Here is a 23,761-nt window from a genome sequence, read left to right on the forward strand (position 1 = left end):
CACAGGGCAGTTGTGTGAACGGTCGTTAACCAGTTCCAGAGTTCCTCTTTCTTTTTAAACTTATTTTTATTCATGTATTTTTAAGTGGCTATGTGTCTGTTTATGCACCGTGTGGGTGCAGGTACCCACTAGGTCTAACGGATGTTAGTGAGGACAGACGAGGGCAACAGATCTCTTGGAGCTGGTGTTCCGGGCAGGCGTGAGCTCCTGAGGTGGGTGCTGAGAACCGAACTGGGTCCTCTGTCAAAGCAGCAAGTACCCCTGAGCCATGAGTTTAGCCTCCAGGGTCCCCCTTTCTTGTTGAAGATACATCAACTAGCTCTGTATCCAGTGCATAAAATACTTGTTGCTTTTATCTGGGAGTTGAACCCCTAAGTAGCATGTCAACCGGGAATTATGTATCATCGTGAGATTTCAGTTTCTTTTGCCTTGTTACACTTTCCAAGTGACTAATATCATTTCTGAGGAATTTGAATTTTACCTGTGTAGAAATTTCACCTTCAATTGCATAATGATAATTTATGTTTCACTTAGGCTCTTTCGGTATTTTGTCTGTTACCTGCAGACCGTGGCATCTCTTCTGTAAGGAAAGTTGGGACCTTAAAGAAATCGTGGGCACAGTAATCATTTGCCCTTCTCATAGCTTGGTGAGAAATGACTGGGGAGAGCCAGAAATGTCTGTTTTCGTTCAGTTCAGGGTGGCATGGAGAGAACCATTTGCCAGGGGCTCCACTCAGCTCCCTGCCTCTGCTGTAGATAGCAGGATGAGGACCTTGGACCTGAGGGGATGCCTTGGGCTTTGATCCTTCACAGGATCCAGGGTAACTATGTTTAATTAGGCTTTAATGGTAGGCAAATCAAGTAGTTCCCTCAGTAGTAGCTCCGAGGGGCGTCTCTTCCGTGGCATGAGCAGGATGGGATTGGATGCTTGAGTTTGCAATGCTCAAGGCTGTTGAGATCATTGCTCTCTGCAAGGACATTAAAATCTACAACCGTCACTTATCTTCACACCTAACCCGTCTGCCAACCATTGATTTCCCATTTCAGTTTGCAAGGTGCTGAATGGAGCCGATCGATCGAACAGCACTGATGTGCCTCCAACATTCCCATAATCTATATTATCAGCGGGCTTCCTTCCGAGTGTCCTTATCTGACCTGGCCACCGCGGCTTTTGGTTGGAGAGATCAAACGAGACATTGCAAAGTCTTTTTTTATAGGCTCAAGCCAGCATCGGCCCCTCCCCTTCGGGGGAGGACCCACTGTGCCCACCTCCCAGATCTAAAGCTTTTACTAGAAACTATGTGCTTGCACCCCGCCCCCCCCAACTTGGATTTAAATTAAAAACCCTAATTAGTCTCCCGTTTTCCAGCAGCCCACAACAAACACCATTTAAGGAAGAACTGTTTAAAAAGCAGATTTTTACTTAATAAACAGCGATCAATCGAATTGATTAGCCATGAACGCGCTCCCGCCGAGTCTGTGGGTGGCGCATGTTGTTGGTAATTGCGGTTCGCAAGTACAAGACTATTAAATGGCTGCCTGTCGCTGATTTCCCGGCTCTTTGGTTTAATGGAATGAGGTCAAGGGTAGGTAGGGGAGGGTGCGAACGATTGTTGATGGCACTTTTTGAATTGGGACCCTGCCTGGACCAACTTTTGCCCTAGCAGTCTTGAATTATGTCCTGTAATCGTGGCTGCTTTACTCAGCCATTTTTGTGGATCTTGCATCTGCTTTAAAAAAAAAAGTAACTCAAGTGGCAATTAGATCTTTGCATGCTGGCTTTGTGGATTTACATAAACCTTGAGGATTGAAGCTGTTTGCGCATCACAATTAGCGTGCTGTGCAAGGCTTTAGTTACCCTGGGGTTCTCTGTTTCCTGAAGCTGAGAAAGGCATCCTGAAGGCTACCCTAGAAGGCCGGGAGGGAGGAGATTGTGCTCTAAGAAAGCGCTTCGTCTATCTCCAAAGCACCCACTCTCTTTCATGAAGGTTCCTAGGGCTCCAGGCCAAGTTCTGAGCCCAGAGGCGTGGCTGCTTTTTATGCTACAGAGGGAAGGAGATGCCTGCAGTCTTGGACTCTTGTGGATGCTGAGCTCATTTTGAGCAAGTTTCTGGGCCTCTTGGTGTACTTGGTATTTATCAAATTATAGAAGAGCTTAGAATATAGAATAGTAATGCAGTACGTCAGTTGTGGCTAGGATTCCTTAAGATCTCGTGATGGAGTTGGAGATTCCATGGAGTTGATGTATTTACGTGGGTTGGAATGACCTTCGTACTCTTGGTATAGCCCTTTGGTAACTGGGAGCCACCAGTGACCTGGGTGACAATCTTGGCAACCAGGAGTCCTCTTGATTGTGTGATTGCTTGTGCCCTCTGGTGGCTCACTCTCGTATTTCTTGGATACCAAGCCCGGTGGCCTCTGCCCTCTGCTTTGAGTTACTGGCCAGCACCACCCTTCCAGGGTTCACTGGGGGAGTGAATAGGCTTTGGCAGTTGACCCAAGCTCCTCAGGAGATTATGTTGTCTAGGTCTGTTGGACCAACTGATAAAGGTCAAGGAAGGGCAGCTCAGCATGGTAGATGGGAAGCCACATGTGCTGGGTACACATCACGTGTGTTTGTTATAGCACTTATCATTTCATGATACTTGTTCGTGGATAGTTCCAATGTATACGTTTCTAGTTCTAACCTGACAGCCACTCTGAGTCCTCTGCTCTTCCTCACATTCTGCCAAGTGATGAAGGAAACAAAATAAAATGTAACTCGCTAGTCACTTAACCCAGGGTAGCCATGTGACAAAGAACTAGTCAATATGATGGATGGGAAGTCCACTGCTGTGTGATTCTGGACCCCAGCCCTCTCCCTACTAAAGGGGATAGATGTAGAAAACTGTCACCCACACTCTCTCTTTCTGCTTTGACTACAGATGTGATGCGTGGAGCTCAGGCAGCTACATTGATAGCATGAGGTATGCAGAGAAACAGGACTCTAGCTCTGACAAGGGCAAGCCAAACCCTACAGAAACCTTCAAACTTTGTATTATGGAGGGAAAGTAAGCCCTTATTCATTCAAGGCACAGGTATGCGATCTACAGTCAGGCAAATAATTGGTAACAAAACCACGTTCAGATGAAATAACATGCTGAAAATCTAAGGAGGAGGAAAGCGAGAAGAAAAATACATTTCTTTAGAGTAATAAGCCAGACCCTACGTCAAAGTCACTGGTGCTAGTGTAGCCATTTTCAGTTGAGAAAACAGATTGACTACTCTCGCTCTGTTCAAATACGCAGTTTAACTTGAAGGACCAATTACGAAATGCAAGAGCTGAGCTTCCAGCTGGTTTTATCTGTCTCCAGGGACATGTTCCTTCTGAGCATCACTTTCCTCCTCTCCGTTGTTTGTCCAGAGGAGATGCTGTGGGCCAACATTTTGGGGGAAGGTTGTAAATCCAGGAAAGCAGATGTAGCTAGAGGGAAGTATTAGGGAAGGCTACGGCATCATTCACTAGCTCCAGGGAGGTACTGACATGGCTGTGTCAGAGCCCGGGCTGCCTCCTGACCCCTGCAGCAGAAGTACAGAGGCATAGGAGTGGCTCTGCAAGCAGCCACCATAAAACCAGTCTTATACACAGCCCTCAGAGTCAGGCCCATGAGCAGAGCCTGAGAAAGCAGGGTTGTGAAGCCCTGTCCAACTCCTCCCTGACAGACAGTGAGTGACTTTGGATGGTCAAAGACTGAAAATCCATCAGCCTGGGCTCTAAAGTGAGAAGCAGGGATCCACTCTAAGCCTCCACAGGAAGCAGGGGACCTGTGTGCTTAATGAAGAAGGCCACATTGCCAGTTAAATGTAATCAGCTGTGCGTAGTGTAAATTCATGCCCTGCAGATGAGTATATACTTCTTCACAGCTGGTGGGCAAGCCTTAAATCTTAATTCTTCATGGAATACTTTCTCTAGCTACACGACTTTATGTTCTGGCATGGATACTGGATGGCTCTGTCACAGAGGGCAGAGATGTCTAGAAAGGGCCCCCAAAGTAGATCTACAGCAGTACACTCTGGTTTCTAGTCTCTTCATGGTGCTACCATGAGTCCTATTCGGGGTAGAGTCATTGGCCTCCTCCTCAAGTTCCCTAAGTCATTGACTCACACCTTCCCCGGCTGGATAGATCATTAAGAGAATTGGTTTACAAGGCTCTCGCTGAGCTGCTAGCTGTGCAGGAGAGAGTAAACAGACGTTAGATAGAGCTGTAACATATGATGCTCAATCCAATGCTTAATGAGGCCAGTAAAAGCAGGGAAGCAAGATTAGCTGCAGATAAATGAACGCGGCTGGTGCAGAATCGAGAGTTGACTGTATTTTATTTGATTTAGCCTTAGAAATAGCAGATGTTGTGCCAATTACAGCAAAGCAGTTCTGACTAATCTCTTCATCGAATTCATTTGGTTCACAGAAATGGATTAAAAATTATTTCATTTCCATGGGTGTAGAAGTCATATGCCTCGCTGTAGAAAATATGCAGAATAAGACACAGAATTAAAATGACCAGAAACACCGATGTATCAATAACCCATAACACAGATCACATTTGCAAGGGCTTAGCTGTTTTCAGACTCTTTCTGGAGCCCTGGTTCCATCAACGCAGGAACCAACACGCGTTAATGCGGCAAGACTAACCGGGGTGCAGGGAGGCCATAGAGTCTATGCAAGTGTTCCCTGCTCGGGGCAGTGCAGTTAGAACGTGACTTTGATCACTTGGCCCTGGAACCTTCATCTTCATGCACAGGGTCGTTTTTGTCTCTGAGGGAAACCATGGAGGATATATGTTCTCATCATCTGAAAATGCCTGCAAATATCACATCTACACACGTTACAAACCCAGAACCATGCTTTCTATTATGTTGTAATGCTCTTAGAGGACGTTGTTGTTGTTGTTGTTGGTGGTGGTGGTGGTGATGGTGGTGGTGGTGGTTGGGGTCAGGGTCTTCAGGTTCATGACTCCCTGTTTTAAAATGAAACAAAAACTGCATAGGTTGCAAACTATCGGAGAAGCTATGTTTAAAGCAAAGTGATAGAATGGGTCAGATAACACAGTGACAGCTAGACACATAGGTGAGGTTATTTAAGGATTTAAGGGCCCCAATTAATTTTTTTGGAGGGTTCCTTTTTGTGGAATTAGATACACTTATTTGCTAAGGGGCAGAATTTGGGTGGTTTTCTATTTTGACTGACTGATTACATTGTTAATTAGCTGCTGCTTCTCCTTCCTCCTCCTTATTCTAACGTGCGTGCATGCCCTTTCCCATAATGCATCTGAGTTTAGTTATTTACAAGCCCCCTTATACTTAGGAATAAGGTGGTAAGTAGGGGAAACATGCTCAAAATTGGTTTTGAGGATACAGTTTGACTTATTGCATATGGACTCCAAGTCAGGCGAGGCTGAATGGATCTCTTTTTCTTGTACCTAGATGTAGAGATAGGTTCTGTCTGAGTTCACTTATCATAAAAGGGAGGAGAAACTTTTTCGTTGTTCAGAGAGGGTGTTTGTGGAGTTTGATGCAGGTGAGTGTCTAGATTGGCAATAGGCTGCAAGGTCCAATATTCAGATAAGGGTCTCTCTCTCTCTCTCTCTCTCTCTCTCTCTCTCTCTGTGTGTGTGTGTGTGTATGTGTGTGTGTGTGTGTGTGTGTGTGTAGATCAAGGGCAGGGTCAGGCTCTACATTACTCTCTATACATACTTGACTCAACTCTACAATTATCATCAATGTTTGATGACTGCCTTGGAAAGGATGAGTACACCTTCCTCTCCTCTCTCTTTATGTTGGTCTTTTGAAATATGTAGCCCAGGCTGGCATGAAACTTGCTGTCCTGTTTCTACCTCCCAGCTCAGCTTTGTATTCTCCTTTTGTTTGTTTGTTTGTTTTTGGTCCCCCTGACTTCTTCCATGCAATGAAGCAGCAAATCATTGAGAAGAAATCAGCATAGATTGCCCCTTCTGCATGTAGACTGCTCAGCCTCTGATATCCCAGCTTCTAGAAGAGTTAGATCCCCCTTATCTTATTCTGCCTCAGCAACACAAAATAGAGGCAAGCATGGACGTACACTGTGATTTTTTTTTTGAAAAAAAGCTAATGTTCTAGCCCCAGGTATTTTCCAAGGGCTATTGGTTCATTTTATAAATACACCAAGATGAAAGTCAGTCTTACACACACATCTCTGAATGAGTCCCTGATTATTTTATCTAATCAAATCCCCACAAGTAGCATTCCTGGCTGACAAAATCTGGGACAGTTTTAATGACCTTGATAGTCACATAGATTTTTATGTGGGTTTGGGCTGGTGATGGGCTTTGACCATGATGATGAAATGAATGGGTTGTTTCATTTTGTAATTGTGATTACAGCTCTGCCCTCAGCTGCATGGCAAAAGTGCATTTGATGGGTTGGAAAAGAAATCCCACGGTGGCTTAACGAGAAGTGGTAGATGGTCCCTTGTGAACCCACAGTGCAGCCTTTCTGCTAGGCATTGAAAGAAGAAGGTCACTTTCTGATAGTGTGAACGTCTCTTTGGAGGGCACTCTAGAGGAAAGGGGCTCATCCTCACCTGGATCTCAACTGCAAATCTTGTCTCAAAGAACTCAAGGGCTATAGATACTGATTGGATGTAGAATGCTTGCCTTGCATGCTCTTGGTATACAGTCTGATTCCCCAGAGACACAAAAATAAGGAAATAAACAATCCCAGAGAGATAAAAAGGGCTCTCATGCAATAAACAAATGGTCTGAGAAGAAGACTCTTAGGTTCTTTATTTGAAATTGACAATATGGCAGAAGCCATTTTCAAAACAAAGCAAAGAAAAGCAAAACCCCAGCAAAACAAAACAGCAACATTCCACAAAGTCATGTTTTGAAGTAGAAGAGGCCAAGTGCGTATCTTGGTAACATGCAACACAGTGAAGTGCTATGGTTCTTAGAGGACTTTGTGAGTAGTGATGGTGGGAAGACACGCAGGAAAGTATCTAGACAGGACTGAAAGGAAAAAGGAGAGGACTCAAGACCCCACACAATACCCAACCCAGCTCTGTTTAATGAACTCTTAGCATTGGGAATCTCCTATCCTAAAGAGATAGGGCTGCCAGTTTCCCTTTCTCTGGTTATTTATCTTCTTGGTTCATGTAATTCTTTGTTCTTGCCAGGGAAAAACACAGGAATCCCCTAAACAACTACCACACCCCTCCTTATATGACCCAGCAGGGATCTTTCCAAGTGCTCACCTTTTCCTGGACGCTGCTAAACTTGCTGTAGTCGAGGATCTTCTCTTTCCCAAAACAACCTCAATTTCTATCTTGAGGTTGGGAAGAAGTCAGCAGGAGCTCGTGTCCTCCTGGATCCATTGCTTCAAATCCAGGATTTGTAGGATCCAGGTGCTGAAGGCCACACTGAAGCCTGATCTAGACTGCTGGTGCTGCCCTCAGAGGACTGGGCTCCCCTGCATCTATCAACAGTCAAGACAATTCCCTACAGACATGGTTCCTATTCTATTTTCTTGGCTGTGAGGCAAGTTTCTAGGTCAGAGGTAATGTCTTGGAAATAGCAATTGGACTTGCCTTTAGGTCCTTGCTTCAATGGAGGCAATTCCTCTACTGAGGGGTTCTCTCAGATGACTCTTAGGATAGATGATGGACAGGTAATGCTGACAAGAACACAGCACTCCTCATCAACTTGGCACCTAGATATATAACTTTTAAACCATAATCTTTCATTCCTTGTCCCCAACATCTCACATTAATGATACCTTGAAGACATTTTATTTATTTTATTTGTGTTTATGTGTATATGCCTGAATATATGTGAGCACACTGTCTATGTACGGGTGCCTGTGAAGATCATAAAAGGCCTTCAGATCTCCTGGAATTGGAATTACAAGTGGTTGTGAGCTGCGGTTTAGCACAGGTCCTGGTAACCATACCTGAGTCTTTGGCATGACAAACCAGAGCGCTTAACTTTTGGACCATTTCTTCAGCCCCAAGTCTAACTTTGAAAAGTTCCTTAGTCTTTAAAAATCCAACATATAATAGCACAAAATGAAATTCCTTATTCCCACAGGGAAGAACCAGGACAAAGATAGGAATAATCAGGCCCAACCAAAAAATAACGGTCTAGGAGTGTAAATCCAATTTTATTTTAGCTCAATGTCTGGCATCTGAGATTCACTCATTGGATAGTTGTCTGGCTCCAAAAGGCTTGGGCACACATTCTGTTCCAGCTCTACCGTCCACAGCACACACAGCCTGCTGTCTTGTAGGCTTAGTCTGGCTCCGCTGCACACCTGCTGCTCTTCTTGGTGTGGATCCTATAATCCTGGCATCTCCTAATATCCTGGGGTCTCCATTACAGCTAAGATTATGCCTTCATCAATGGCCTCTTCACAGAGATTCTGAGATTAATACAGTGTTTCGGTTCTCATCCACTCTCTACGAGTTCCTCAGTCTTATTTCTTGTTTGTCTTCAAAACCTGTACCACATGTATGATACTTACACATTTCTAAATTTGGCTTCTTGCCCCTTGTGCCAGCTTCTGTATACTGACCCTGACATCACTGTCCTATTATCCCTATGAAGCATAACTAGTGTTTTTCAGTGGTGCCTGTCTCTTTAACAAGCATAGATGCTTCTTCAGTTCCATTATATAACCACTTCTCACAGATTCGGACCCTAAATATTCAAGAATAGCTGCCAGTCAAATTCCCTAGCAAAGTCTTTATTTCTCTGTAAAATATGAAATTACAGAGCCACACCAATGGGATAAAGATGGATGTAAGTTAACCATATGACCAGGTAGAGGACTACAGCATCAAATCTATGGTGTGATAGAGGGATGGTGGTCCATCCTGTCATAGGGTAAAGATCGAGTGTCATGCCTAGATATGAGTAAAGTTACCAGCTAGACCTTGAGGATGCTGAGGGAAGAGAGCTAGATGTGAGTTTGATATTTAGGTTTGAGGATCTGGAAGGCATAGAGAAGAGGGCACTCTCAGAGGACATGAGTCTTGAGCAGCAAGTGGGCAATGTTCTGGAACAGAAAAACATCCCAGAAAGCAGAGGATAAAATCCTGGTGTTTTCCAGAGTCTCATGAGTAAGAGGGAAAGAAATTCCATGAAGGCCACTTGGGTAGATATGGAACTCAAAGAAAATCAAAGGGAGCTCACACCATGAACCCTGGATGAAAACATGGTAACAGACAGCAGCAAAAGTTCATTTATTTTTCCTAAGGAAATTGAGGTCTAGGGACTTGCCAGTGGGTCTACCACATAGCCAGTGGCAGACTGAGAACATGGACAGAAGACACTTGCCATGTTTCAGTTAGGGGGCAGAGCTTTTAACAAAGCCATTTTACTTGGACTCAATTTTACAGGATCTTTGTTTTATTTTCTGTTGCTGTGACAAAACACCCGACTAAAGCAGTTTAAGGGAGGAAAGGTTTATTTCATTTATTTACATTCTAGGTGGTAGTCCATCATTACAAGGATGTCAAGGTGGGAGGAGCTTGAAGCTGCTAGTCTCATAGGTACCGTCAGGCTCACAGTGGAGCAGCACTTCGATGCACGAGTGCTAATGTTCAGTTCCTCCTCTACACTTGTACAGTCCAGGATCCCCTAAGTCAAGGGAATGATGCCACCTACAGTGACTATGTCTTCCTACATTATTCAAGACAACCAAGATAGTTCCTCACAGACATTCTCAGACAGCTCCTTTCAGGTATGTTGTGTTGAGCCGACATTTAAAAGAAGTCATTACATATAGTTTTCTCAATTTAGCATCTAAAAGATTATGCATTAAAAATACTATAATAAGGGCTCAAGATGTCCCATGTCCAGAATGCATGGTCTAGGTTCAATCGCTAAAACCACAAAAAGAAAAATTTTCTATGTTAACATACACATAGATTTTCAATAGAAGGAGAACACATGTGCAGGGAGACATTTCGAAAATAGAGGTAAAGAAAAGAAAACTGCAGCCCTCACCTTCCAACTTTGTCACTAATAGTATTTTATGTGACATTGCTGATTTTTTTTCTGGTTTGTTTTCTGATTCATTAAAAAAAGAAAAACCCTACTATAGTAACCAATTGGTCAGTTTCCCCAATCATCCCTTCTTACGATCATATGCAAATTCATCAAGATGGTTCGGTTGATGAAGTACTTGCTGTACAAGTGTGAGGAACCGAGTCTCAATCCTCAGCACTCACATAAAACTCTAGGTGTGAGGGAGCTGGAGATATGGCTCAGTGGTTAAGAGCACTGACTGCTCTTCCAGAGGTCCTGAGTTCAAATCCCAGCAACCACATGGTGGCTCACAACCATCTGTAATGGGATCCGATGTCCTCTTCTGGTGTGTCTGAAGACAGCTACAGTGTACTCATATACATAAAATAAATCTTAAAAAAGAAAAAAGAATTCTGGGTAGCATTGATTTCTCTTGCTAGCTCCAGATTTGGAAAAAAAAGCTAGGTGTGGGGGTGCATGCTTGCAACCCCAGTGCTGGAGAGATGGAGGTAGGAGAGTCCCTAGATCACTTCTGGCCATCCATTCTAGTTGAATCGGTGATCTCCAGATCCAGTGAAAGACTGTAAACAGTGGTGCAAAATAAAAATCACCTGACATTGATCTCCTGCTTTCATAAATACATACAAATGCATCGTTGCACATGCATACTTACATGCATGCATGCATGTATACATACTTGACACATATTAAAAAAAATCCAGTGAATAAATGGGTCACTTACTAACCCGAACCTTCTCCAATTTTGAGTGGTTAGGCTACCTTTTCTGTTGTCACTGCTGTACGGAATAACATTATTACACTGTATTAAATATTCTTCTGAATTGAAGGCCATTTTCTCATGAAAGTAGCACAATCAATATTTTTATTAGCTGTAATCCATGCTGCTAAATTGCTTCACTTGAGAGCTGCATGCTGCATAAATAGTTATGAATGTGTAACTAGAGATGTTTACTTTTTAATTTAGCTGCTTGACTAGGCAGAGGTCTGCAGGACATAGAAGTCAGAGGCCATCGGCTTGCCCACAGTAAGAGGATTGCTCCTCGGAGGGTCATGACATGTGTTTGCAACGTTAACAAACCAAGGCAGGTAAAGGCTGTGAATTGTGAATAATTCTAGTGGGTATCCGTGAAAACTTCACTGTTGAAAGGCAGAACTTGGAAAGGTAAGAGAGAAACTAAAAGAGAGGTTCAAAGCAGGGTGGACCTAAGAGGTGTGGGTGGGCTGGACAAAGAAATCCTGACAGCCTGAGACGGAAGAGAAGGTAGGAGTAGAGGAAACAGTGAAGGAAACAGACACAAATGGGAACCCCAAATGTGAGTTAGCAGTTCTCTTCTCTCCAGAGAATTCACCCCTTGAAACGTCCCCTGGGTTCCTGAGGGACTCATTGATTATTCTGGTTGAGGAACCCTCTGGATCCTCCATGAGTGGTTGAAATCTAGAGGCGTTCTTCTGGCTTCTGCCCTGTGCCTGTTTGGCGGGACACCAGCAAGGCTGCTACTGCTGAGCTCAGGGTTGTGTCTTGAGATCCCAGGGGCACTTGTGTGCTGCCATCTAGAGCTGAGTTAACCCTCTGTGTGCCACCCCAATGTGTGCACATTCTTGCTTTGGCTCCCAGTTATCCTTAGAAAGATATTGGTAAGAGAGGAGTGAGAAAGGCTGCACGAGGAAAAATCCTATTGGATGGGAAGAGAGAGTGGGATCCACTTATTGCATGGCCGAAGCAAAGGGGTGAATGTGATTCTGCTCCTTGTCCTTGAGAGCTTGCCTTCCTAGACCAAAGAAGATATTAATGGCTGGGAAATACTCCTACGTCCGATGTGTCTTCTGTGTATCTCTAGGCTCTGAGACATTCAGATAAGAACTCAGGGTTCCCAAGGGAGCAGAGAGACAAACAGCCCACGGATATACAGCCGTGGCTTTCCAGAGGAGCCTTAAGACAACAAGAGACACTCGTTAATGGAAGAAATATACGGTTGCAGACACCTTTATTTTTGTTTAGCCTTTTGACAGGATTGGAATGGAAGAGTTATGCAATAGGGGACAGAGTCCTGCCTTCATTTAACTTGCTGAATTCGTGGGTGTAATTACCTATAAATGTAATTACAGGGGAGACAGATGGCATTTTCAGCCATGGTCTTAAAGAGCAAGTTAATTTCTGACTTTGACCAGAACTACTTTGTTAATTAGCTCCCTCTCTTTCTTTCTCTTTTCTCCTCCCTCCCTGGAAGTTCCTCACCCAGGGCTGAGCTGCGCATGACTGCTGCTTCTGTGCCTTTGAGTAATGAGGGGACACAGCAAGACGGCCACATCGGGGCTGCTGTATTAGTAAGGCTACTTTCCTGTCCATTTATCATCAATTAAAGGCGTGCTAGTTTGTAAAGCAACCCCACCTTCGGCCTGGCTGCCCAGAATGGCTCCTCATTTATTTTTGTGTGTGTGTGGTTTTGGATGGAGTTAGACCCACCTTACATCTCAGAGGTGACAGGCAGCATGAAAAAGTACACTAATTGAGTCATCCCAGGGGAAAGATACAAGAAAACGGAAACGGTAATTAGAATGAAGCCATTTTAAGCTGGGTAAGGAAAATCGAATGGAGGCGTGCATTACAGGCTGCTCCAAACGGGGATGGAAGGGCCTGGAAGAGGATGGGGAGGCAGAAATGGATGTTAGAGGAGAACATACCCTTTTAACCCTTCAGGGAAAGTGAAGAGGTTAAGAGTAGTACCTGGGTCAGGGTCCAGACTTTTGAGTGGATTAGCTCCAGGACAAAGGCAATGCTTAGAGGGACATGGGCAAGACAATTGCTGGGATTTGAATGGCGCTTGGCATCTGGGGAGGGAAGTGTGCTGGTTGTGAATAGGGAATGTGGTTCTCAAAAGAAAGCATGATGTCTGGAGCTTGAGGTTTCTGTGCAAAAGTAGGGAGAGAAGGAGCACGGAGCAGACCTGTGATTTCCAACCTGAGTTTCCCATCAGGATCTGGCACAGTGTTCTCATTTGCTCTCCCTTATCTAGTCATACACCCTGGAGGACACATCTCTGCATGCTGGATGATCTCCCTCATCTGGTCTTCATGGGCCAAGAGATGTCAAGGCCAGTCATTTTCTGTCATGCTCTCTGTGTGGTCACTTTTCTGTTTACAGATGTGGACTGTGATAGTCCATTCTCCTTGGGAGATGGCATTCCTCAAGAACCAGGGGGAGGGGGCAAAGGGCATTTTAACTAGTGTTTGAGTGAGGGAAAGGTCTTGAGTGGCTAGCTCTTGTGTCAAGCTCCCAGCCATTGCCAGTCACGGATAGAAGCTCTGAGAACTTAAGCAAGGATGCTTTACTCTAGCGAAAGAAACCAAGAGCCATGGAGGAGGAGACTCAGCAGACCTCTAGGTTGGAAGAGAAAGAAAATATCTGTAGACAGATTGATGCAGGGACTGGCCTTAGGTGTCTGGAAGGGAGGTGTAGAAGAACCATGCTGCCACCTTTCTATGCTTCTCTTGTTTGCACCAGGAGCCATGCTCCCTTTGTCTCTTTTCTATGCTAAGTGTGCTCAGTTCCTGGGAGGATGTGCTTTTTAGTGTCTGCAATCTTGACCATCATCCTGTGTGACAGCCATGCAAGTGGGTAGTCTGGCACAAGAAGGGAAGGCCCATCATCTTCTTTGTCACATGTCACATGCTTCTTTTAATGTCCCAAGCTCTCCTTGCACTCCTCATTTGCACTATACTAGCAATTGACTTTACTTTCTACTCATTATTACCTGTGTCCAGTCATGTGCTTGGGTGGAGGTGACAGATGGGCAAGGCAGGCCTGGCTCTTGTCTCTGTGCAGTGCACAGTGCGATGAGTAAGACCCACCCAGATGGAACAACCGTAAAGGTGCTGCTAGGGATGGAGGGGTGGGGGCAGTGATAGACCAGTGGGTAGGACTATAGGACACGGGCTCGTGCCTGGATTAGTAAGGATGAGCATCTCCTGGAGAGGAAGCACTGAAGTCAAGTCCTGCAGCCTGTATTTACCTGATGAGGTAGGGATGACAGCAAGGGGTGTGCTAAGTGTTTACACACACACACACACATATACATATATATACATACACACACATATACATATATATATACATATATATATATGGAGGGAGAGAGAGAGAGAGAGAGAGAGAGAGAGAGAGAGAGAGAGAGAGAGAATAGATTTAAAGGCCCAGAACTAAGGGGAGGCTGTGATGCACAAGAGAAGGATGAGTGTCTTGTACAGAAGCTCCTGGACCATAGAGGGAAGCAGGAAGAGACAAGGAAGAAGCTGAAGCTTGGGTGGAGAGAGAGACATGGCTGTAGAGTTCTCCTGCTATAGCCAGTGAGGGCCCTGGGAGGAAGAGTCCAGATTGGATTTTCTGCACACTCACCCTTTCATTGTTTGCACACGTCCCCTGAATCACCTCAACCTGCTGCCATTTGTTGACTGACTTTTCACACTCTGGTAAGGGACTGGCATATACCCCCATGCTAGATGTGAGGGTGTGTGATCTTGACAGCCGATTCGCACATTTGTCTTGTATCTGTGACCCATCCCCTGACACACACACTCTCTCTCTCTCTCTCTCTCTCTCTCTCTCTCTCTCTCTCTCTCTCTCTTTCTCTCTCCTTTAGCTCTACACAGTTGCAGCTCATGCCTCTGCTGCCTCACTTCCCTCACCGAAGGTTTTGAAATTGATTCCTGTGGCTGTTCCCTGTAGAATGTCTGGTGACCTAGATCCATCCATTCAAGAGCTTAGCTCATGTTGAATCCCCTCTTGGCTCCCCCTCATTATAATTATCTATTTGCCCGATATCCCCTTGTTATCATCTTTCAGGGTACAGATACTAAAACTGCCCCCATCACTGCATCCGTGTTCTGTAACAAATCCTCAATGCAGTCAACTTAGGCAGAGAAAAACCTTATTTTATTTCACAGTTTTAGAGACCTCAGTTCATGATTGTTTAACTCTGTTGCTCTGAGCAGGCATCACATGGCTGCAGAGTCATGAAGTTAAACAAAGCTGATCACTAAATGCTGGGTGAGAAAGGGAAGACACAAGCTTCAAGGGCACACCTTTGAGTCCTAACGATGTTCTGCTAGCTTCCACTTCCATAATCACCTCCCAGTAGCTAGCCTTGCACACATCAGCCTTGTTGGACATGTGTAATTCCCACACTCCAAAGTTCATGTGGGATCTGTGGGGGTTCTGATCTTCAGGACTGTTCCTTGCTGAGTGAGCCAGTATTTATACCAAGTCCAATTATGTCTTTACAAACAACATACTTCTATTTCCTGGAGTTATGGAAGCTTATGGCCTGAGATCAAGGTACTCTGTGGTCACGCTCTGGGGAGGGTACTCTCTCTTATCTGGCTTAGTGATTGCTTCCACAGAGCTAAGGAGATCCTTGAGGGTCTCTTTCGTAAAGTCACTAACCCTGTATATGTTGGCCCTATTACCATATTCTGGTTTTCTCTGAAGCACTACCTTCTAATACTATGATTTTGACATTTGAATTTTGGGAGACATAAAAGCATTTATCCCACTGCAGATTTTCTATACTGTTTCTTCCCTTAAAAATTAAGAGAAAGGTAGTTTCCTGACTGAGTCTTGGTAGAAGCAAAGTAGGCCCAAATGGCATGACATGACCTTAGTATGAACGTGGCAGAAACTTTAGTGGGGATGTTGGTAAAATTGAGCACCTGGGCCTTCACTTTAAACACTCTTTTCTGAAAGGCATTCTTCTTTGAGGACTGTGAATCATTGGTGATCCAAAGATACACCACAGTCCACATGTGGAGCCATTTGAGGCTTTCTGCATTACTACAGATACTAGACCGTGCTTCTCAACCTTTCTAATGCTGTGACCCATTAACACAGTTGCTCATGATGCGGTGACCCCCAACCATAACATTGTTTTCATTGCTACTTCATAACTGTAATTTTGCCACTGTTATGAACTGCTATGTTAATAATTTTGGAGATAGAGGATTGCCAATTTGGGGTGGTGGGCTGTGAAAAGCACCCTGATTCCTGGTTGAGATAGGTCGAATCTCTGGGGACCCTAAAAGGGACAGCAGGTTCATTCCCAGTCTTCCAGGATATCAAGGCCTCATGTAGCTCCGCCCCCCACAGACCCCTGTAGAGATGTTTGAGACAGACCAATCACATAGGGCAGTGCCCTAAACTCCTCCTCCACAGGTGAGGACATGACCACAGGTTACATAGGCTCAAGACAGACCAGTCACAGAGGACAACACCCCAAACTCCTCTCCACAGGTGAGGACTTGACCACAGGTCATGTAGGCTCAAGGCAGATCAGCCCTAGAAACAGGACCACACCCTTGGATATATAGATGAGGTCTTCCCAAGTTCTCAGGCCAAACCAATAGGAGGTACCTGTTGTCAGACACTGACCCATCCAAAAAACTGTATTTAAGAATCATGTTCAGGATTAAAAGTGTGCAAGAATCACCCGTTGTCTGAGAGCTTCTGTCATAAGAGTTGTAACACTGCCGCTTGGGAAAGAGATCTGCTTTCCTGAAATCACTGCCAGAAGCCCTCCTGGACCCCTTGCCGGCTAGTCAGTGTCCTGCTGGTTAAGCCTGGCCTGAAACGGAGGCAGAACAACACCTACCTGAGTTCTCTTCCCTTCTTCTGAACCCACGCACCAGAGATCTCTGTGGGGAAAACCTGTGGCACAGAGGCCCATATGCCAAAGACTCACTAAGAAAACTGTAGTATTAGACTAAACCCACTCATGTACTATGGAGCCTGCGCTGGGTGCTGGGTGCTAAGTGACACAATTGCCCGTGAGTACCTGTGTGTTCCTCTTGTCCCCTCAGGCTTCCAGGTGATACTGTCCTATTCTGAATCGCCTTTGTCACCCCCTTTCATCTACCCTGTTGTGGTTCTGGGCTTGAATGAAGTCTGACTTTCTGGCTTGGTATGGGAGAGCTGTGGTTTCTTTGCCTGCAGTTCTACACCACTGGTGCCTCGCTTGGACCTAGGAAGTTCTGCGGCTCATCCACCATGCATAGGACACTTACTAGTGTTCCTGTCTGGATATGCCTGCTCACCGGTCCTCACGTGTGGTTTGGACAGCTTGCTCTTAGGGTCTTCCCAAGGCCTTGAGAGGCCTTTTGTATAGATGGAGACACTGCTCCCTGACAGGGAGGACACCTTTCCCCTGACAAGCGGAGCAGACCTATGGAAGCTTTTGGCTCCCTGGAGATATGAGGCCACTGCCCCTCCTGCACTTCCTCATTTTCAACAGTTGCCACAGGCATGCTGTTCTTCCTTCTTCCCCCACATTCCTTAAGTGGGCTACACATTTCTGAACTGCAGTTGCCCATTATCACCGTTTACCATTCATAACCACAGCCACAGCAGACGGCATAACTCAGTTCACTGATAATGCAGCAATAGCTTCCAAGGCAGCATATCAGAGTGAAAATGGGTAATTTTATAAAGCCATGATGGTCTTGTGAAGGCTCAAAACTCAGAGCAAGCATCACTTGAACAGTGTGAAACGGATTAGCTAATTACAGTGAACACACACACATGTATATTTATACATATGTTTGATAGTCATATTGTCTCCCTCCCTGACACACACACACACACACACACACACACACACACACACACACACACAGAGGCACAATCAGGCAGAGCTCCATCAAACAGGCTTCTCTTTGAATTTAAGATTACTTTCAGTGGACAGGGAGCTTTCTGAATCACAGATGAAAATGGGAACATCAAAGACTTTTTCCTTTTGTAAGGGAAGAGAAGCTCTTCCTGTCAAACTATCTAAGAAGGGGGACATATATACATCCAAAAGTAAACTTTCAAGAGGGCAAATAGAACAGGAAACACCAAGGCCCTCCATGTCCTCCATGTGGGTGAGCCCAGATATTGTTCTGTGGATGTGGATGTGACTGGAGAAGGAGCCTGACAAGAAGACAATTCATGTGGGACCACAAGATCATTCCGTTTTGAGCAGAGACACCCACAGGCAAATTTCCTACTAACTGTCAATTATGGAAGGGATGGTGGGCACCTGAAAACTGAAAACTCTGAGCATGCCTCAAAGCGCTTTCTTTAAAGGAGAATTGATGAAAAGCTACTTTGATTTTTGAAAGTTACAGTGTTCTTGGATAGTGAACATATCTGTCTGTAAGTGCATGGCCATGTTCCAAAGGAAGGGTCTATGCACAGACGGAGGGTATATGTTACTTAGTAAGGAGTAGTCTCTGTGCTGTTGAGACTGCCTCTTCAGTATCACCTCCTCACATATTCCTATATGTTTTTCCATTGTGTCACTCGCTCCTTTGCTATCTGGGATTCAATGAATGGCAGTAACTAAAGTACAATAACCGGCAGCTTATGAAGTACCGACAGTGCTTCATCTTGCTCTCACACTGTCTTGTAGGGTAGGGAGATCTGATAATGATCTAGTTAACTAAGAAAAACCCTCCACTGACATCAGAGCTAAGACTGGGACAAAGCGAGGGTGTCCATTCCCATCACTCTCAGTTTATATAGTGAGAGGCCATTAATAAACACAGAAGGAGCTTCTGCAGGATGCCACCTGTGCCACAGACTTGGCATTGTGGGATGATTTCACACCCCTCTCTCCCCACGGTGCTGTGGTATCTAAACAGATGTCAGTGCTTTACAACAGAGAGCTTATGGTTTCATCCAGGATCTCTCAGCAAGCAACTGTTAGAGCAGGCATTTGCCGCTGGACTAGTGAGTCCCATAGCTCTGACCCAAACATCCAACAGAAAGTACAAGGAGTTCTGACCCCAGTTCTGAATAACCCAGAAGTTATTCTGATCACGGTTCCACATCTTCTGCTCATGGTAACTGGGCTCCACACCCTGGGGCAGAACCGAACACTGATGTAAAGGTAGGGCATTTCATCTTCCTCTTGTGTGAGGAGGGGATAGACAGTGAGACAGGAGGCTGGGTTTAGACAGAATCCTTCAAGACACATTCCTAATAACCTGCTTCCCCTAGCAGGGCTTCACATCTACAGGTTCTACAGCATCCCAAAATAACACCATTAGTTGGACAACAAGCATTCAGCAGCCTATGGGAAACATGCCATATTCAAACCATGATGTGGGCAGCGGGTGTGGCAGCAGTCCCAAGATGGCGCCCGGGACTGCAGCTAAGTCTCTTGACTAGCACCTGACTTCCTCACACACCTGAAACTAGCCACGTCCATTGTGAGAGCTGCGCAGGTGCACCATGACGCAAGATTAGGCCATGTGACGTGGACCTATGAACTGAGATTACGCAGTCTGGACTGAGGAGGCGGAGTTGAGGGAGGATATAAGGGAGTATGCTCGGGGGCTGGGGAGGTAGAGAGAAAAGAAAAGAAAAGAGATTGCTGCTTGCAGGCAGAAAGAAAGGTTCCTGAATAAACTGCTTTGAGAAGAACGTCGTGGTGTCGCTCCTTTCTGTGGGACTATGAACTGAGACTACATACCATGACAGTCACTATGGCAGCCTACAGCAAAGGAGAACTCTGTTCTCAGATGTTCTGCTGTGTTCTTGAAATTCAGACCTTAGGAGGGGTCGTGACCTCTACCACGTCTGGACACGATAGGGTGAGGACTCAACTCCAAGTGCTGTGTGCTCTTCTTGGCTTTCTTTTACCTCCCAGTTGCAGACTAGAATGTTAGCATATACTTGAGTTTTTCATCGACTTTGAAATTCCATATGACCAAATATGTATTTCCATCCAGTGTAAAGCAGATTTCAATGGGAGGTTAAAAACCAGCTATAGTCCTCTGATTTTAGTTCTCTTTAACTTTTTAAAATTTCTACCATAGTTTCCTCTACAGCAATGTCAATACATCACCTGCTTTTTCCCATGAAGGTATGCTGCTCATTAAGTTAAGTGTAATAGAGTAGGTAAAGCCCAGTGAGGTTTCACAGTCAGTGATTGGTTGTCATGTTCTAAGAGTGTAAGCTAACTTCAGTGAGACTTTGGCATAAGGCTGAGAACAGAAGATTCTATCAAAGATGGACTAACCGACACAAAGATATGGCGATATATGGCAGGGTTGGGTTTGTTCCCTTGGGTAGGAAGGATGCTGTTCTGAGAGACAGGGAATCTCACGGGATGCCTCCTGGGCCAGACTCCAGAGTCTACCTTTTTTTTCCTCTCCATCAGGTGGCACCTTCTTCTGCCACCCCCAGATGGTTACAGCACAAAGCTGGTGGAGAAGGAAAGAGAAGGAAGAGAAAATGGGAAGACTGGATGCTTCCTACCGGCATTGCCTCCGTTTTCATCCTTGTAAGTTGCCTCTGTGTAGCCACATGACACTGGGTCAGGAAGGAGGAGGAATGGCTTAACCAGAGCGCACAGCTGGCATTTAATATGAATGCAAGTGGTTCTAGCCAGCCAGACTGTCTCCTAGCAAGAGAATGGGAGTCTATTCTCACGTACCTAGAGACTCTACAACTCCCAGTGCACTCTACGAATTAACATCTCTTGAGTTTTCCTTTAAATTAATTGGCCACTTTCCTGTCATTTTGTTATCTACTCATGACAGCAAAACACACACATACATCTGTCCAGTGCCTGAGAATGTTTCGAGAGAAAGCATCACGTCTTAACGATTGTTCAGACTTTAGAGGCGGCAGGAAAACTCAGGGAGAAAGCTGTCCATGGTGTGAGTGTGCCAGTGCCTGTGTGTTTGCTCCCTTTAATTCTAATTCCTGGTTTTATTGTTGTTGTTACGAAGCGATAAACTATAATAATCTAGCACGATGATAATTACAAAATAGTTATGAAAAGTACAGAGGCCAACCTTTTACCAAGAGGAAGTCATCCTCCAGCTCGTTTGGAAGCAATTTTTTAATCATGGCAATCGCTAGAGAAGGCAATCGCTGCTGTTTGTCACTGCGAGTCAGTCTATTAATGTTCATTTCCAAATGAAAATGTTGGGGAATATTTTAGTGTTTTGGAGTAAAGTACTTTAAAGAACCAGGTGATTCTTCTTCTTCTTCATTTTTCATTGCACATGGAAATGCTTGGGTGAACTGGATTTTCAACCAAACATCAAAAATAATACTGTGGTTTTATAAGAAATTGGACTGTGATAATTTTAAGTCCCCGCCCCCTTTTGTAGAGATCAGCTACCTTTTCCTGAACTAGTCCTGTTTTGCTAAGCTTCACAGAGGAAGGTTCTTCCTCATACATCCTTGAGAAGTTAGAAATGAGCCTCAGGAGTGTGAGGGAAACAAAATTGTGCAGTATTACCCCCAGGCATTAACAATCGAACAGTATTTCCAACTGGATGTTTATATCAAAACTTATCTTGACTATTTTACCTTTCCTGTCATTCAAGAGGAATTCTGCCTCATGATGAGCTCGTGGTCCTGTGGCTTTTACTAAAAGTATCACACCAAGTACTGATTAGTGAATATTTTCTTTTGAGGATCCAATGTGCCTCAATAAAGGTTTTGTGTGCACCATGCTTTATTCTCATAATTATACAACATATATATGGAAAAGGAAGCCCAGAGGTCTCACAATAATTGCCCAAGGCGAGAGTCAGAGTCTGACACAAATTAAGGCCTTTCCAGTTCTGTGTCAGTTGATTTTTCTGGTTGCTGTGATAAAATGCTCTTAAAACAGCAACTTCAGGAAGTTTGGGGTGTTTGTTTCTTTAGTCTACAGTTTGGGGGGGGCAGGGAGGCGAGCCCTTGGCCCAGCCTAGCACACGATGTCCAGAGTCAGGAAGGAGAGAGTGATGGATGCTAGTTTGCACTTTCCCCTTCGCTTCCTCCAAGATCTCAGACTGTGGCTTTGCCATCCTTAGGGCGGTTCTTCTCACCTTAGTTTACCTAATCAAGGTAACCCCTCCCAGGTGTGTCTGGACTTCTGTCTCCTAGGTGATTCTAAGTCCTGTCAAGTTGACAACCAGCAGCAACCATCACAGGCTCCAAATTACGTCTTTTCACCAGGATGCTCCATTACGCACTACAAAGGGTCTTTTTCTCTCCTTTAAGAAAAAAAAAAGGGGTTGTCAAATCACTTTGTTAATATTTGCATTTGTCAAAAAATTGAAATGTAAAGAGCAGCTGCTCTTCTAATCGATGTCTGCTCTGGTAGCAGGACAAGGTAGAAGCCCAGGTCCCTTTATTCTTATTAGCTGCAAGGGACTCTCAACCTTCATGGAACTTCGAGATCCAAAGATGAGATGCTTTTGCTCAGACTTGGAAGCACCCTTGCTGGTCCCTGGGTGCTGTTTATGAATGCATCTGCCTCTCTACTGCTATTTCCTGTCTTTGTGAATGCTCCAGAAACCATTCTCCTAGAAGGTCAGGTGGCCGCACACTCCTCAAGCATTTTCCTGCTTGCTCATGCACTGGACCACAAACACAAATCCCACTGGTGCTTACAAACCTAACTCTGTCTTGTTAGATCCCTAGAAATCTGTTTTTTTCTGGTGTATCTGAAAAATACACAAGAAGCAAAAAGAGGATAACTAATTCTGTCATTGATTGGGCTTTTGATAATGAGTGACCCTGGCTTATTTTTCTTTACTTATTTTTGTCTTCCCTTCTCTACAGTGATATTCCCAGATATCACATCTCAGCTATTCTATCCTATCATCTACAATCAATTTTGTGATTCATTAAATTAAGAAACTATGGTGATGGGAAACTAATAAAGGCACAGACACACACACACAAACACATACACACACAGAGAGAATATAAAATTACAGATCTACTTTTAAAAAAATAAATCTAGATGTAAAAATACTCAGTAAAATACTAGTAAATCAAATCTAATCACACACAAACGAGATTAGCTATCATGATCAAATGAGATTCATCTCAGGGATGCAGGGATGGTTCAACAAATGCAAACCAGTAACACCAACCAAATGAAAACGAAAAGCCATTTAATCAACTCAGTAGATGGGGAAAAAGGCATTTGAAAAAGTACAAGATCCCTTTATGACAAAACATTGACTGAATTGAATAGAGACGCAGCATGTCTAAACATAACAAAAATGATCACTGAGTGAGCTGAAAGCAAATGTGGGACAAGCTAAAAGCTTTCTCCTTGATATCCGAAACAACGCAAGGATGCCCACTCTTACCGTCTTTGTTTAGAATAATGTTGGAAGTCATAGATGAAGCAGTAAGGCAGGAGAAAGAATGAAAGGCACCCAAATCAGAAAACACTCTGAAAATGAGATAAGCATGCACAGAAGACCCCCAAACAGTCTGTCAGAAGTTATTGGAGTTAATAAATAAATTTAGAAATGATAGAAGGTACAAAATAAACATACAAGAACCAGTAGCATTGCTATGCATCAGTACTCAAATATCTGAGACAGAAATCAAGAAGGCGATCTGATTGATAGTACAATAAGTACAGGAATAAGATGAACAAATGAGGTGAAGAGGCCTATGATGAAAAATAGAAAACACTGATGAACTTGAAGAGGACACAAGAAATTGAAAATCATCCAATGTTCATGGAATGAGAGGGTCAGTATGGTTAAATGGTCAGTCCTATCTAATGGGAACATCTGCTTAGGTTTGCAGGTTGATACTTGAAGGCAGCTTCCTCCCCATCTGTTACCCTCTTCTCTTCCCCACAAGAAGCCATTGGACACAGTTGGAGACTGCTTCCCTTTTGTCTGGAGTCCACACT

The 23,761-nt window shown here is 44.4% G+C and overlaps 2 long non-coding RNA genes across 9 annotated transcripts in view; both read left to right on the forward strand.

Annotated features, from left to right (window-relative positions):
- The window catches only part of LOC120099846 (uncharacterized), a 15,344-nt gene extending 2,899 nt beyond the window's left edge, over positions 1 to 12,445 (forward strand). The window contains exons 1-3 of the long non-coding RNA XR_005499207.2: positions 1 to 9,753; positions 11,026 to 11,147; positions 12,290 to 12,445. The exon at positions 1 to 9,753 is cut by the window's left edge and continues 2,899 nt beyond it. This is a non-coding gene — a long non-coding RNA (uncharacterized LOC120099846). The remainder of the gene's footprint in view (positions 9,754 to 11,025; positions 11,148 to 12,289) is intronic.
- The window catches only part of LOC102551020 (uncharacterized), a 76,127-nt gene that overhangs the window by 9,077 nt on the left and 43,289 nt on the right, over positions 1 to 23,761 (forward strand). The window lies entirely within an intron of this gene.

This window comes from Rattus norvegicus, chromosome 1, assembly GCF_036323735.1.
Source record: "Rattus norvegicus strain BN/NHsdMcwi chromosome 1, GRCr8, whole genome shotgun sequence".
NCBI lineage: Eukaryota > Metazoa > Chordata > Mammalia > Rodentia > Muridae > Rattus > Rattus norvegicus.